At 44.0% G+C, this 11,148-nt stretch overlaps 1 long non-coding RNA gene across 1 annotated transcript; it reads left to right on the top strand.

Annotated features, from left to right (window-relative positions):
- Positions 1-5,385: 5,385 nt before the first annotated feature.
- LOC115469014 lies at positions 5,386-10,863 on the top strand. The gene is made up of 3 exons (XR_003941947.1): positions 5,386-5,417; positions 7,766-7,768; positions 10,815-10,863. It is a non-coding gene; the product is annotated as an uncharacterized LOC115469014 (long non-coding RNA).
- Positions 10,864-11,148: the final 285 nt, after the last annotated feature.

The raw sequence follows: 11,148 nt of genomic DNA, 5'->3' as shown, positions 1-11,148 counted from the left end.
TGTGCAAAAACACACTCAGAACCTTACTGTACCATAAATATTACACTGGGCAGAACCTAATACACCAATATACCATCCATACGGAAAATGCAATCCGTCAACAATATGAAACAAGGGATCATATCATCACAATTCTCATGCAGAGCCACAAAACACCCTAATTCATGTTTAATGTGGGATAAAATGCCATAAATAAGTAAATAAATATAAACTTTTAATGTTGAGCACCTGATTCTCACAGTGGACATATTCCAAACACTATAATGAAAATAAAATGATCTTTTCTACATTTTTTGTCTGGTGACTTTGTTTTTCTGATCATGCTGGCCCAGTATCCGATTCTGCTATTATCTGTCCTCTTAACTCCATTTCCAGGGCTTCCTTTCCATTTATTTCTTTACTTTCCGCCTTTCTTCTTCATTTCTTGTCCTACATCCGTAAGTAAAAGCTGGGTCCTCTGCAGACTTGACTGTCCAGTGGATCCAGCTTCTGCCTATTTTCTTCATCCATGTGCAGTTTTTCTCTCTTCCGTTTCCCTCGTCTCATCTCCTTCCTCACTCTTCCCTCCCCTCCATCCATGTCCAGCATTTCTTCTTTCTCCCTTCCCTCTCCTCCATCCATGTCCAGCAACTCTCCTCTCCCCTGCCCCCCTCCAGCCATCCATACCCACCCAGCGATTCTCTCCTCTCCCCTGCCCCCCTCCAGCCATCCACACCCACCCAGCGATTCTCTCGTCTCCCCTGCCCCCCTCCAGCCATCCACACCCACCCAGCAATTCTCTTCGCTCCCCTGCCCCCCTCCAGCCATCCATACCCACCCTCAACAATTCTCCTCGCTCCCCCGCCTCCGTCGCAGCAGCCCCAGTGAAAGCCCGTCTCTAGCCTTGTAAGCCTTCCCTTCATTTCCGTCAGTGTCCCGCCCTCGTGGAAAGAGGAAATGACGTCAGAAGAAGGTGGGACACTGACGGGAACGAAGGGAAGGCTTACAAGTGAAATATTCAGATCCTTTTCTCAATAGAGAAACCTCAAACTTGTAAATTTCCACCAATCTCTTTTCACTCATATTTTCTCATTTACCACATAATCAGGCACTCTTTTATAATTTCAGTCAACTTAGATTAAACAACAATTCTCTTTCAATTCTTACACACACAGAGCTCACAGCTGCATGCCTGTCTTGGCCAAATCTTCAGTTGCTCTCTTTGTGTTCCCAGGCTGAACTCTAACAGGAGCTGATCATCCAATCAGATAGCTCTATTTGAATGCAGATTAATGTACAGACACTCTAATGGGAATTTTTAGTCAAAAACACTAGATAAACCCTTCGTTTTTGGATCAAACTTCACATTTTTGATCAGAGCCATGCCCTAACATTAAGGCTGTAAACATTTCCAACAATTTTTATCCATAAATATGCAAATGAGAACCTCCCAAAACAGACTAATTTGCATATGGCTGGAGCAAATTTGAGTACATAGCATACCAATCCCACTTCCTAGCACCTAAATTCTGCAATTAGATTTAATTCAAATACTTTTAAAACTTATTTTTAGCACTTTTAAAATTTCAGGGGTCAGTGCAAGTCTCTTTGGTATGAACTGCTCATATGCAGGAAGTCATCCTCGTTAAATATCTCCCTGGCATCCCAGGACACCTCCAGCCAACCCCCTACTCTCCCAGCAGTAAGGTAAACAAATTAAACCAATTTCTACAACTGGTTACACAAGGCTATAGACGGGCTTTCACTGCAGCTGCTGCTGCGACGATGGAGGTAAATCAACAATTTAAACCCCCCCCAGAGCAGCGGGACTCCTGGGAGAAACAGCTGATCCATCCTGCTGCGGCTGGGGAGGCTTAGCCTCCCCAAGCCTCTTATACCGGGCGCCTATGACAAATTACTACTGTACCTATGAAAAGTTATTCATTATACTTCCTGTGTACATCCATATGCTGCACAAGCTGGCATATTTGAAAATGTAAGAGAGATTAAATAAAAATGCTCATAGGTCTGCTTACTTTGTTTTGAGTTTATGGTGAAGATGGTTGCGTGGGGAAGGGGAAACAGAGACTAAGCTAATTAGCTTCAATTTTTTGACTTCATGCCTTCTCCTGTTCTCAATCAAGCCTCCGTGCCTAGAGCTAACACAGCATCATCATCTCTCTGCCTGTCCAGCATACCTCTCTCAGCTTCTCGCCTTAGATGATCCATTCCCCTCACTGGCCATCCTTCAAACCTCACTACTCTTTCAGCAGCTCTATCAGTAGCATGCTGTGCCTGGCCGACCTGGAGCCTTTCCTCTGTAGTGTTCTACCTCGCTGATGCAAATTCCTACTTAAGCGTGGGCAGGATCTGGCAGAGAAAAGGCTCCAGGATGGCCAGACAGTGTATTACCACTAGTGCTGCTGGAAGAGTAGTGATATTTGACAGAAGGCAGTGAGGGGGATGGACCTGTGGAGGATATGAGGTGGGAAGCTGAGAGAGGTAAGCTGGACTTGCGGGCGGGCAGGGGAGGAGGAAGAGAGGATGATGCTGTTAGCTAGGGGAAGAGAAAAAAAAACAGATATTTGTAGACTGGCTGCCTGGCTCCATTCAACAACCTGCTCACAAAATTCAGCAAAAAGAACTCACTATATCTCACCCTGCCTATGTATGGTCCTTGAACATGGGTGGTGCTGTGATCCTGGGTGACAGTGCTTCACGCTCACCTTTCCAGGCTGCTCCTGATGGATCTCCATGCCCTTATGGAGACATTGTGGGGTGACAGGTAATGTTGGTACTTAAAATATCTCTCTCCTGTGCCTAAGGCACAGAAGGACAAGGAGTTCAGATTCCTGTACTGAGAAATTGGGCTGGCTGCACAGTGACATTGCTGTCCACAAAAAGAAATGTTCTTCCACGTGCAGAGGTATAAATATGCATATTTTGCATGTGGAGGGAATGTCCTGCCGCTGCACAGGACGCTTTTTCTACACGGGGACCACTATCACCGTAGCACGTTTACGTAATGTATTTCCGATTGGTGGAGACATTTATCTCAAATGTCTATGACGTTTGCAATGCATGTTTTAAAAAAAAATGTTTTAATGTAGTTTCAAATATCAGAAAACGTTTATTACCTCTTCCATTATGGATTTAGTTTTTTGCACGTTTTCTGATAAACATTTTTTTCGCCAATTGGACATCATATTGAAATTGCCCCTCTACATATTTCTCTACTATAACTTGTGTTTGTATACCGTAATATTTACAATCATGCAGAAGGCCAACAGGATCAGGAGAAAGCCATACAATCATATCACATTTGCCTTATCGCCTTATCATCACTTTTATTTATTTTTCTGTATTTCTCTTTACTTAAAACTTCAGCTGCATTGGCCAGGAATTAGGAATCAGGTCATGCCCAATAAACAGTCTTCAGATATGGTAACTTATTAACTCAACTTCTCTACTACCATAGTTTAGCTAAGGAGATCATTTATTTATTTATTTACCAAACCTCTGACACACTCCACTGAATAGTACTCATAGAAAGGTACAGGAAGAAGTGCAATTACAATCTCATTAACAAAGCATTCCAAATCAAAATCCAAACAGAAAAAAAACCCTCCAGTGTCATAATGCAGGAAGCAGTTGTGTATGCGATTCTTGTCATCATGTCTCAAAAAGACATAGGAGAACTGGAAAAGGTACAAAGAAGGGGGACCATATTGAGATATAATTTTTATATTTATTTGGATTTTGCTTATACCTTTTCAGTACTAGCTCAAGGTGAGTTACATTCAGGTAGACTAGGCATTTCCATGTCCCTGGAGGGCTTACAATCTAATTTGTTTCCTCAGGCAATAGAAAGTTAAGGGACCTGTTTACTAAGATGCACTAGCATTTTTAGCACGTGCCTAAAATTAGCCCTGGCTAAATGCTAGAGACACCCATATATTCCTATGGGTGTCTTTAGCATGCAATAAAACTGCTAGCACGCCCTTAGCGCTGCTTAGTAAACAGGGCCCTAAGTGACATACCAAGATCACAAGGAGCAAAAGTGGGATTTGAACTTGGCATCCCTGAATATCAAGCCTGGTTCTTTAACCACTAGGCTACTTCTCTATTCTTATGGGAAAAGGATAAAGGGAAAGGGAGAAGGAAAAGGGATGGGACTTGATATACTATCTTACTGTGGTTGCAGTCAAAGCAGTTTATATATTATATACAGATACTTATTTTGTATTTGAGGCAATGGAGTGACTAGAGCTAGGTTAGGGCTCTTCAGCTTGGAGAAGAGACGGCTGAGGGGAGATATAGTAGAGACCTATAAAATCTTGAATGGAGTGGAATGGGTAAACACAAATTGATTGTTTACCAAAAAGTATAACGACTAGGAGACATTCTATTAAGGTATGTGGAGGGGCATTTTCGATATGACGTCTAAGTCCAATTTTGGACGTTTTGCACAAAACATCCAAAATCCGAATAGGAAAAAGGTCTTTTTCGAAAAATAAAAATGTCTATCTTTTTTTTTCAAAAATACTGTTTTGAACAAGGTTTTGTGCTTTGGACGTTTTGTTTTTTGGTCTATTTTCGGAAAAAAAAACAAAATAAATGAATAAGTGCAAAACAGAGAAAATCTATCCACAGGGATGTAGGAGGAGCCAGCATTTTTAGCAGACCGGTCCCCCAGACATCCCAGTAGAGCAGTGGGGCACATCTCACCTTTGCTCCCTTGTCTTGTCCCCCAAGCCCTTCAAAACCCACCCAAAACCTACTGCCCCCCACTATATACCACAATAGCCCTTATGGGTGAAGAGGGCACCTATATATGTGTACAGTAGGGTTTTGATTACTTTGGGAGGGGTCACAGTTTCCACCACATGTGTGACAGGTAGAGGGAGAGAGGGGCCCGAGTCCTTCAGTCCACAGTGCACTGCACTACTTCAGCGACCTGCATGCTGCTCTAATAGACCTGGCTATAACATCAGAGGCTGTCATAGAGGCTGTTAAGTCATATTTTTAGTCACATTTTTCAGGGGTGGGAGGGGGTTATTGACCACTGGGGGGGGGTCATCCCTGATTCCCTCCAGTGGTCATCTGGTCATTTAAGGCATCTTTTCTGCATTATTCATTAGAAAAACAGGTCTAACTCAAAATGTCTTAGTTTTAGCTTTGTTTTGTTCCATTATGGCTGAAAACAAATCCTGCCCTTCACGTGCCTCCAACACACCCCCTTGAGATTTGGATGCACTGCAGACAGACAGCATAGAAAAACGTCTGAAAAATAGGTTTTGAAAATACTGATTTGGACATTTTTGTGAGAAAAATGTCCAAATGCTGCTTTATACCACTTTTTAGACGTTTTTCTCTTTTGAAAATAAGCCCCATAGTAGCACATTTAAAACAAATAGGAGAAAATATTTTTTCACTCAGTTTACAGTTAAGCTCTGGAACTCATTGCCAGAACAAGTGGTAAATGCTGGGTTTTAAAACGTTTGGGACAAATTCCTTGAGGAATAGTCCATACAACATTATTAAGGAAGATCTGGGGAAAGCCACAGCTTATCCCTGGGGTTAAGTAGCAGGGAATCTGGCTACTTTTGGGACTCTGCTGGATACTTGCAACTTAGTCTGGAACTCTTGAAAATAGGACACTGGGCTAGATGGCCCCTTGGTGTAACCAACCAAATGCGGCAACTATTATGCTCTTATGCATTGTGGAGTACATCATATACTTCCAGCTGCATTTACAGTGGGTATTTTTCAAAAAGGTGATTTATGGGAACAAAAAGGGGGCAATTCTAACTTGGTGCCTTGAAGCTGCATGCTGAGTGCCAATTCTATAACGACATCTTGGTACCAAGATTCTGTTTTACACACACGGAGTCCAGATAAAATGGGGCCCCTTACATAGGTTAAAAATGCATTGCAATTGTTTAAACATTAAATTTGACCTTTGAAAATACATTAGTATAATGGGGGGAGGGGGGTTCTCAGTTAATTCATAATTTCTGTTCAAAGTGTCTTCCTTCAACCTTGACACATTCACAAAGTCTTCATTGTTACTGGACTATTGGCTCAATAAATGCTGGGGTTTCATTAATTAAGAGATCAACTGTTTTGCGAGCTCCATGCCCTGGAGCTCCATCCTGTTGAAAAATAAAGTACTCAAATTTCAGGCAGAGGTTTCTGCTGCAGTAGGACATTTTTGGGTTATTTGGAAAAATGTTGGGGGTTCTTTTCTTTCTGAACACTATGTAGAATTCTGTCCCCCTGACTGATGTTTCCCTCTCATCCTTCCCTCCTAACCCCCCCCCCCCATTTTCCCCCTTCATCAGCAGTGTCCTGCCATTTTATTTTTGTGTACACACCGCTTAGTCACCTTTCCAAGATCTATTTGCAGTATATACAATCCTATATAATAATTTGCACCTCCAACGTTCCATGTCTGGCTGCCTGGGTTAGTAACATCTCCTGACGTCAGCCAGCCTCCAGCGTTCCATTCCCCCTTACTGTCCCGCCCTCGCCTCAAAACGTAATGACGTCAGAGGGCGGAACAGTGAGAGGGAAGGGAATGCTGGAGGCGAGCTGATGTCAGGAGGGATGTTAAGAACGGAACGGAAGCCAGCGCCAGCCAGCCAGAGAATGTTCAAGTACAAATCGAGGGGAGGAGAGAATCACGGGACATCGAGGGGAGGGAGGGAGGAAGGGAAGGGAAGGGGAAGAGAGGGCAGGGCAGAGGAGAATTGATGGGCATAGATGGGATGGGAGGACAGTAGAGGAGAGAATCGCAGGACACAGATGGGAGGGTAGGGAAGAGGAGAACAGCTGGACATGGAGGGGAGGGAAGAATTGCTGGACTTGGAGGGGAGGGCATGGGAGAGAGAAAAAAAAAGCTTACATGACAGCCTTCCTAGGGCCCATTTCATTGTTGAGGAAACAGGCATGGTTCCACTAGTGTTCAAATAAATATGGGGGTCTTTTACTAAGGCATGCTGGCATTTTTAGTGTGCACTAAAAATAGGGGCACGCTAAATGCTAGAGACACCCATAGGAATACATTGGTGTCTCTAGCGTTTAGCACGTGCCTATTTTTAGTGCGTGCTAAAAATGCCAGCGCGCCTTAGTAAAAGACCCCCTAAATAAAAGACCAGCATAAGTCAGTATTGATATGCCTACATTTAGGCCTGCCAATGTAGGGGCCCTTTTACAAAGCAGTGATAGAGCTACCGCCGCTTTGCTGCACGCCACATCAGGCCTACCGCAAAAGCCCAATGGTAGTTCCCATCCCCAGCATGCGCCATTTGTGGTGCATATTTTGTATTTTTGTAGCGCCAGAGCTTACCTAGTGGTAAGCAGGCAACACATAGTGCTACCCAGTTACCGCCGGTTTAGCACAAGAACCCTTACCATCACCTAAAAAAGTGGCAGTAAGGGCTCCCCCTGGAAATGGCCATGCGTCAATACCAGTGATTAGTGCATGGTCATTTCCTATAAATAAAACAGACTTATACCCGCTGCAGTAAAGGGGGGCCTTGGTGCACATCAAAAGCATGTGCCAATGCTACCACAGGCCCCCTTTTACCGCAGCTTGGTAAAAAGGACCCATGGAGGGGCATAATCGAATGTGGCGCCCAAGTTTTCCTGAGAGCGTCCTCGCAGGACGTCCCCGCGAAAGGGCGGTGAAACCCGTATTATCGAAACAAGATGGGCATCCAGCTTTCATTTCGATAATACGGTCGGGAATGCCCAAATCTCAACATTTAGGTCGACCTTAGAGATGGTCATCCTTAGAAATGGTCGTCCCCGGTTTTCGGCTATAATGGAAACCGAGGACGCCCATCTCAAAAATGACCAAATCCAACTCATTTGGTCATGAGAGGAGCCAGCATTTGTAGTGCACTGGTCCCCCTGACAAGCCAGGACACCAACCGGGCACCCTAGGGGGCACTGCAGTAGACTAACTGATGCACTAACTGAACAGATAACTGAACAGAAAAAGCCCTTCCCTTACCGATCCCGTAGCGATGCAGAAAGGAACAGGCATGTATGAAGGAAATCACATGCAAATGAGCTGCTCACTGTTAGCTCATTTGCACACAATTTCCTTCCTAAGGAGGGGAAGACAGTGCAGAGCAGCCAAGCATTATGCATGGCTGCTCTGCGCATGCCAAAGACGGCTTCATACATGCAGACAAGCTACGTGTATAAACGTCCAAGTGCTTGTCTGGGACGTCCTTTTTATTTTTTTACAGTATGGGTGAAGGACGTCCTTCGCTATGCCTCCGTCCCTGCGATGGCAGTTGAGGACGTCCTTCGCTATGCCTCCGTCTCGGCGATGGCAGTTGAGGACATCCTAAATGTGGATGTTTCTGTGAAAAGGATGTCCATGCCTGCTATGCTTCTGACACCCCCTTTATTTACTTTGATTTAGGATCACAAGTAGCAGCAGTAGGATTTGAACTGGCCACCTCTGGATTGCAAGACCAGTGCTCTAACCACTAGGCCACTCCTCCACACCACACCACACCACTCCCTTTTAATTTGGCCGTCCCTGTGGGGGGGGGGGCGGGGCAGTTCAGGACGTCCAAAATGAAAGAAGGACATCCATGCCTTCGCTATGCCTCCGCTGACACACACATACCTCCCCTCCCACGGACCTGCATAATGCTGCGATGGACCTGAGTATGACATTTCAGGCTGGCAAAAAATTTTTTAAGTTCTTTTTTCAGGGTGGGAGGGGGTTAGTGACCACTGGGGGAGTCAGGGGAGGGCATCCCTGATTCCCTCCATTGGTCATCTGTCAGTTCGCTCACCTTTCTGAGGCTTGGTCGTAACAAAAAATGGACCAAGTAAAGTCGCCCAAGTGCTTGTCAGGGATGCCCTTCTTTTTTCCATTATCGCTTGAGGACACCCATCTGTTAGGCACACCCCAGTTCCACCTTTGCTAAGCCTCCGACATGCCCCTGGGAACTTTGGTCGTCCCTGCGACGGGAAGCAGTTGGGGACGCCCAAAATCGATTATGCCAATTTGGGCGGCCCTGAGAGAAGGATGCCCATCTCCTGATTTGTGTCAAAAGATGGGTGCCCTTCTCTTTCGAACATAAGCCTGTTAGTAACATAGTAAATGATGGCAGATAAAGACCTGTCTGCCCAGTCATATTCATTATCAAAGCATTATTGAACCAACAATCCAATAATAATATTACATTGTACTTGCTAAGTTCCACTATACGATGTCGTCCCCTCCCCCACTGAGATATACAAGACCTGCACTCATACAATATGAATGTGATATACAATCCACAAACTTGCTCCTGGTCCATCCTTGCCATTTTCAGGGCTCAACCCATAAAAAAGTCTACCCTAAAAGTCCATAAACCATAATTAAGATGAAGTTGGGAAAATCCACTGCTTAATCCTTTGATAAGCCGCATGAAATGTATTTTATAGTCCTGTTAGGTACATGTGACCTGGATTGGCCACTGCTGGACAGATGATAGTGGATTTGATGGACCTGTGATCTGTCTTAGTACGGCAATACTTATATTAGTATTCTGTAAGTGGCACATGTAAGTGGCAGCACCAGCAATACCCTTCCCACATCACACCCATGTCAATGACCCCCTGCAATTACACTCAATGCCACTTACTCATGGGTTTAAAATTTAAATATGGCCAGAGATGGAGCATGATGCACCAGTTTAGGAAGTCTGTACCAGGCATATGAAATAGCAGTCATTCTTGTGCCTTTCTCTTCATTGTGGCCAAAAAAACAAACAGGGTGCTACAAACTATAAGGAAAGGGATGGTGAATAAGACCGAAAATACTATAATGCCCTTGTATGGTTCCATGGTGCGTCCACACCTTGAGTATTGTGTTCAGTTCTGGTCGCCGTATCTCAAAAAAGATATAGCAGAATTAGAAAATGTTCAAAGAAGAGCGACCAAAATGATAAAGGGGATGGAACTCTTCTTGTATGAGGAAAGGCTAAAGAGGTTAGTGTTCTTCAGCTTGGAAAAGAGATGGATGAGGGGAGATATGATTGAGATCTACAAAATTCTGAGTGGTGTAGAATGAGTAGAAGTAAATTGATTTTTTACTCATTCCAAAAGCACAAAGACTAGGAGAAACTCAAGGAAGTTACATGGAAATACTTTTACAACAAACAGGAGGAAATGTTTTTCCACTCAATGAATAGTCAGGCTCTTTGGTAACACTCCTATTCTGGAGAACCAGCTCTGGTCCTCGAAAACTTGTGCCTCAATTTGGTTAGTTTGTAAGGCCGTGGTTCCCAAACCTGTCCTGAGGGAGCTCCGGCCAGTCGGGTTTTCAGGATATCCACAATGAATGTTCATTGGAGAGATTTGCATGCAGAGTGATACACATTGGGAAAAAGAATCTGAATCATAGTGACAAATTGAAAGTGATTTACATTGGGGAGAATAATCTGAATCATAGTTACCTGATGCTGGGAGTAAGCACCCAAGAAAAAGATTTAGGTGTCATTGTAGACAATTGTATTCAGTTCTGGTTGCCATATCTCAAAAACGATATAGCAGAATTAGAAAAGGTTCAAAAAAGAGCAACCAAAATGATAAAGGAGGTGGAATACTTCTCATACGAGGAAAGGCTGAAGAGTTTGGGGCTCTTCAGCTTGGAAAGGAGGGGGGATATGATTGAGATCTACAAAATCCTGAGCAGTGTAGAATGGGTAAAAGTGAATCGATTTTCACTCTTTCAAAAAGTACAAAGACCAGGGGACACTCAATGAAATTACATGGAAATACTTTTAAAACAAATAGGAGGAAATATTTTTGTCACTCAGAATAGTTAAGCTCTGGAACTTTTTGCTGGAGAATGTGATAACAGTAGTTAGTATGTGATAACAGTAGTTAGTGTATCTGGATGTAAAGGTTTGGATAAGTTCCTGGAGGAAAAGCCTGCTATTGAGATAAACATGGGGATGTCACTGCAGTGCTTGCCCTGGGATTGGTAGCATGGAATGTTGCTGTTATTTGGGTTTCTGCCAGGTACTTGTGATCTGGATTGGCCACTGTTGGAAGCAGGATACTGGGCTAGATGGACCATTGTTCTGGCCCAGTATGGCTATTCTTATGTTCTCTGTAACTCTTTGCTGGAGGATGTGGTAACAGTGGTTA

The sequence above is a fragment of the Microcaecilia unicolor genome, chromosome 4, assembly GCF_901765095.1.
Source record: "Microcaecilia unicolor chromosome 4, aMicUni1.1, whole genome shotgun sequence".
Classification (NCBI taxonomy): Eukaryota; Metazoa; Chordata; class Amphibia; order Gymnophiona; family Siphonopidae; genus Microcaecilia; species Microcaecilia unicolor.
Note: the sequence above shows the minus strand (reverse complement) of the source record. Positions and strands in the feature narration are given on the sequence as shown.